The following is a 5,936-nucleotide window of genomic DNA, read 5'->3' on the forward strand; positions in this document are numbered from 1 at the left end:
CGTACTGGCCTGCTGACTTGTACCTGGGAATAGATCATAGAATCATAGAAAAGTGGAGTTGGAAGGGGTCATGAAGGTCATCGGATCCAATGTCCAGGTGTTGCAGGACACCAAGTTACAGCATCCCGCTCAGATGGCTGTCCAGTTTCTTTTTGAATGTCACTAGTGTGGGAGAGCCCACCACCTCTCCAGGCAGCTGGTTCCACTGTGAGGAGGCTTTTCCTGATGGCCAGCCTGAATCTGGATTGTCGCAGCTTGACTTGATTATTCCATGTCCTGCTTCCAGGACAGCAGCTTCTCTAGGGACTGCCGACAGCAGTGGGGGTTCTGAACCTCCTTGGATTACGGCTCTGCTGCCATCTTCCCCACTATACCAGAGACGGAGGTTTGTAAGTGGGCCACTGCTGTGCATCTCAGTTTGGAAAGTGTCTTGCTGAGTAATACCTACAGCAGGAGTGATGCAGCTCAGGTCCAGTCCAGCCCCCCCAGAGTCCTCAGGTGGTCTCACATTCTTCCTCCAACTAATCATTTAGTGGTTTTCTAGCTTTTGCATGTTCTCCACATTAGAAAAAGCTCTCCTAAGGCTATGTAACTTGGCCTTAAGGGCTTTTCTGCACCAGACATGACTTGTGCAGTTTCGAGTCTTCATGCATGAGCGTTTTGGGGGTGCTTTAATTGACCTCATCATCTTTCAGGGTATCTCCCAGGCTTTCTGAGCATTTCTGCAGCTTTTCCTCTGCTGAAGAAAGCCTGGTATTATCTGGAAAGGGTGGGATGAACTGGAATGTGGAGCTCTGTATTTTCACAGTTTTGCTAGGCAGCTGTGCCAGTGGATCATACAGAAAGGCAGAGAAAGAAAAAACCCAGAAAAAAGCAAGTGAAGGAGGTGATCTTAATCCCACAAAGGCTGTTAAAACCCTCATGAATAGAAGAAACCTAAGGATGTTAAGTCAAAATGCGTCGTTTTCCTTGGCCTTGCCCAGCACTGGAATGCAGCCCCAGGAACTGCTATGCATTTTCACTTGGTCTGAAAGGGATTCGGTCCCTCAGTCCACCAGTCCCTGTTGCTGGAAGAAAAAAAAAAAAAAAAAAGGGAAACAGAGGCAAGGCTCTGACCTCTTAGATAAGAGAAAATGGTTTAGCAAGGTGCAAAATGCCCGATGAAGCCTGAAGGATGATGTCCTCCGAGAGTGAAGCAACGTTAGTCGTGACAAACTGAAAGGGCACTTCTTATATTTGTCACAACGAGCGAGCGTGCTCCATGCTTCCAGGTGGAACACGCAGCTAAATCCTATCAGTGGGCACAGACCCCTTCCCCGCAGGCAAACGCCTGAAGAGCCAAAGCCTCACCTTGGGAGCACATTGGTCAAAAAAAAGAAGAAAAAAAAAGGGATTATTTAGGTGTGTGCAGGTGTCCCTCCAGTGGCTGGCCAAGGCTTAGGCACAGGCCTAGCCCCACCTCAAGGTCTGAGATGATGCTCTTGCTTTGCTCCTCTGCAGGTCACCAGTGCGCTTGCTTGCCCTGGCAGTCGTATTTTCTTAGTATCGAGCAGCAAGCCATTTTATCACAAGTCTGGCTAGTAAGAAGTGTGTGGGACCAGTGAGGAGGGGAAAGGGGCAGAGGACTGCCTGGCCAGTTAGCGGGATCTGACAGAGCCGATGCTGTCCGTGGGCCCCAGGGGGTGAGAATCTGCCTTGGGGTCCCAGTGAATTTGACTCAGGAGAAAAGGGACAGAAAGGAAAGGGCAGTGATGGCCCTTCAGATGTGGTGGGACTATTGTTCCTGCCATCCCTGACCACTAGGCATGCTGGCTGGGACTGATGGGGCTGTACATATTCCCCAGCCCTGCTTTCCATTCTGTGCATTTTCTCCCATCAGTGGCATAACTTTGGTTATGCCAAAGTCTGCCATATACAGTGCAAACCTGTATTTCCTATAGAAGTCCGGGCTCAATTCAAGGTGCTGGTTATTACCTATAAAACCCTAAACGGCTTGGGACCAGGATACCTAAAGGAATGCCTTTTTCCCTATTTGCCCTCCCGCCCCCTGAGATCGGCAGCAGGTGCCCTCCTCTGGGAACCCTCTGTGAAAGACGTCAGGAGACAGAGTACCCCGAGGAGGGCCTCCTCTGCGGTGGCACCCTGACTGTGGAATGTGCTCCCCAGAGAGGCCCACCTGGTGCCATCATCATATGTTTTTCGGTGCCAGGTTAAGACCTTTTTATTTAATCAATATTTTAATACGTTTTAATATTGAATTTTAATACTGTATTTGCAGCCAGAGTGGGTCTTCAATTTATTTATGCTGTTTGCCGTCCAAAGACGCTGGTAATTGGACGGCATACAAATTGCATAAATAAATATTTCTCTGATCAGTTCTCCACGCCCCCCTCGTAACAAGCCCTTTGAACAAAGATGCGTTCATTTCGCACAGCCTTAACAGTGTCGCACAGATATGCCCCAGTGCTTATCTGCGCAACAGATGTGACAACGCCAACAGATGTGCAGCGGTGTTTGTTTTGTGCATTCTTTAAAAAATAGGAAACAAGCTACGTTACGCCTTTTGCGTCCGTAGGGATTTAGGCTTCCCAGCCACCCACAGGGTTAGGCAGACGCTGACAAGCGTTTCATGAGATTAAAGAGAAAGCCATTATTATCAGATTAGGCAGAAGCTACCTGGGGATTTTCATACAAAATGGTCAACCTGGCTAAGGGTGCCATCTTAGCTATGCATGTTCAGATAGAAAAAGCCCCATCCACTCACCCCCAGCCAGCACTGGGGAATGCTGAGCGTGGTAGCACTTTTCTGCCTAAACATGCGTAGCATTGCACCCTAAAAGAAATTCAAATTTCAGTACTGTGGCATGGTAAAATGCCTAAAGGTTGATAAAACAGAATTGCTCGATTTCATAAACCTGATTACAGATCAACAGAAGAGCGAAATTTCTCCAATCACCTCAATTCCTTTCTGGGAAAAACCCCCATTTCCTCTCTGAAACTAGCAAAGCCTAACTCATTTTCTGAAACTAGTCAGAATGGCCCCATTGAGTGGTTTCCTTAAATAATATGACCCACTATAGTGGCTGAAACCAGAAGACGTGTCTTTCCCTAGCAGTGATTCAGCTACATAATTTTAGACTCTAGACAATGCTCTTCAGCTCATCCTGCCCTCTTTATTTGGAAATACATATTATTTCACTGCTGTCAAATGTGGTGTAATGCCCCCACCAGTTAGACTGGGGGACCCTCTTGTATCTTCTGCTGAGTGGAATCCGGGACCTCTGCCCTGAAGGCCTGCCTGGACGCCCCCCACACCCCCTGCTCCTCGGCTCTTTTGCTTGCCATCCATGAGTCAGCCAAGGCGTCTGAAGCAGGCCACTGCAGCCTCACTCATTTAATTCTAGCCTGCTGAGACGCTTATAAAACCCATGCATAGCATTGACAAGTGTGAAGAAAAACACCCTTGAGAGTCCGCTGCAGTTGTACAATCAAAAAAACATTTACAGTTTATTGAGACATACAGGAAATAAATGCGGCACGGAAGCAGCCCCTGAAGGGACTACCAAGATGGGCTCTGTACAAGCGGCTTTTTTTAACCTATCAGTTAAACCGTTTCGAAGAGCAGGGGAATTGCGCAGGCAGTTTGTCGGAGGCACAGGAGAGTAAAACGCAGGGCTTAAGACAACACAAAGAGAAGAACCTTCCGGAAAGGCAGACATTAGGAGGTTTCAGGTGAGCCCCAAAGGACAGGCTCATTATTATTTCTCAGGCGCACAGGAAAAGCAAGACTTGTAATTTGGATTCCTGATCAGACCAGCAATCCCATCTGTTGTCATGCTTTTAGCACCCATTTAAAGCAAAGCTTCTGCTCATTTTGGCCTGATGACTTTCACTACCACACGTTCATTGTCTTCTCAAACAGGGATGCAGGAAGTGGAGAAATTCATAGAAGACGGGGCTGCTGAAGACGCCATAGAAATCACGCCTGCCCATGTTTGGGACAGTCAGTGCAACTTTGCAAGGCAGCTTTCTGTAGCATGTTAATTTCCAGGCTGGCTGGGCTATACCCCCATCATCCCCAGCCTGGGAATGAGTTGGTTTGGAATCCATCACTTCCGGAGAGCTGAGGTCACTGCAATTAATTGCCTTCCTAGAGGTAACTGGTAGGTGGCCTGCTACACCTGGCTGGGGATTATGGGAGTTGTAGTCCAAGACAACTGCAGGGTGCTAGATTGGGAAAAGATGCACAATGCCATTGTGGGTGACAAGAGGCCGGCCTAGATGGTCTTTTGGTCCAGTTCTACACGGCTGCATTTCTGGCTCTTAGAATCCACTGTACCGGTTTCAAGATGTCTACCTCCTACTCTCCCTTTGAATTCATCACAAAGTTTGCATCTGGGCCTAATGCAGGAGCTTGCGTGGGTGAGGGAATGAAGCTTCCACAGCAGAGCCCCATGTGATCTGCAGGCAGATTAGGATCAAGTTCCCGGCATATGAAATGCTCTGTTGCCTCGGGCTGCCACAATCATTTCACAAGAAAAAATTATCAATAAACTGTCATCACGAAAGGCTGGGCCACGCCTCTTCGGTGGCTCAGCATGGACAGGACTGGGATGAGCTGTCTGAGATTCCACCTTGCCTAGGAAGGAGGAAAACAAGTGAGGGACAACAGATAAAATCAGCCTTCCCCATTCTGCCGCCTTCCAAACCTTCAAGCATGGCCAATGGGGGGGGGGGGGGGGAGTTGTCTGCCAAAACTTCTAGAAGATCACAGGTTACTCACCTGGATCTAGAACAACATCAGAATCCAAACCCCCCAGAGCACAGAAGCAACCTGCCTGGCATGGAAGGGACCAACAGATCACAAATCGTTCAGATCTCAAAGACAGTTTCTGAAATGTAATCCTATGAAATAATTTGAAGCCAAAGCTCTCATCCCAAGACCACCACAAACCCCCAGTGCCCAGTTTCTTTGGGGAGGAAGCTATAAGTGGTACAGTCACAATCTGAAGGATGCTTCTTCAGGGAGTGAGTCGCACTGAACTCAATGAAGATCGCATCTGGAAAGCCATCGTGAGGTTTGGGCTGGAAAACATGTTATTTGAAACAATCCAGTTTATAAAATCTGAACTGATGCGGGCGTTATACATACTCAGAGGGTGTAGCAAAGCACACGCCCACCCTGACTTCCCCCTTTTGAATGACCCTTTTATAAGCCTTCCGGCCATTATGAGAACGCTCTACCCACTTGCCAGGCAACAAAGAAAGGGCTTATTGATGCGCATGTGTGGATGGGAGCAGAGTGCACAGCCCCATTTCCTTCCTTTGAAAGGACTACAGGTGTCCAGAGAAACTTTTACTGTGCCATTGCCCCGACTCATCAATGGAATTTTATGGTGGTCCGGACAGTAACCCCCCACCCGTGTTTTCCTACTGTGCTTCTATCCTTTTTCTTATATCAGAAAATCTACTAAGGACTGACAGATGGAACAGCTCCTCGTTCTTTCTTGGTTGGTAGCATTAAAGCCGTCCATCCGGAAGCACCGTACTGTATATATCCTCCTCCTTGAAGCAGATTGTAGCTAGAGCAGACCTGATGAAATCAAAGGGACTAGTGAGTTGCACTCTTGTCCCGCTTGCGGATTTCCTGTCAGGCAGCAGGTTGGCTGCTGTGAGGACAGAGTGCTGGATTAGATGGCCCCTTGGTCTGATCCAGCAAGGCTCTTCTTACATTCACCCATGTCAGTGGGTCTGGCTCTGGGCATGACCAAAGCCAAACACAGAGGAGAAACCTGTATGGCTAACCCATGAGCTCAGTCCAGTGCATGGCCCTGCTTTTGGCAAGAGAAGTGATGTTGACCAAGGTCTCACAGGGAGCTGGGGATTATACAGCCTTCAAAGAAAACTTGGGGGAAAAATACTAACTTCCTACATTT

This window comes from Varanus komodoensis, unplaced genomic scaffold (genome assembly GCF_004798865.1).
Source record: "Varanus komodoensis strain SLA01 unplaced genomic scaffold, ASM479886v1 scaffold53, whole genome shotgun sequence".
Classification (NCBI taxonomy): Eukaryota; Metazoa; Chordata; class Lepidosauria; order Squamata; family Varanidae; genus Varanus; species Varanus komodoensis.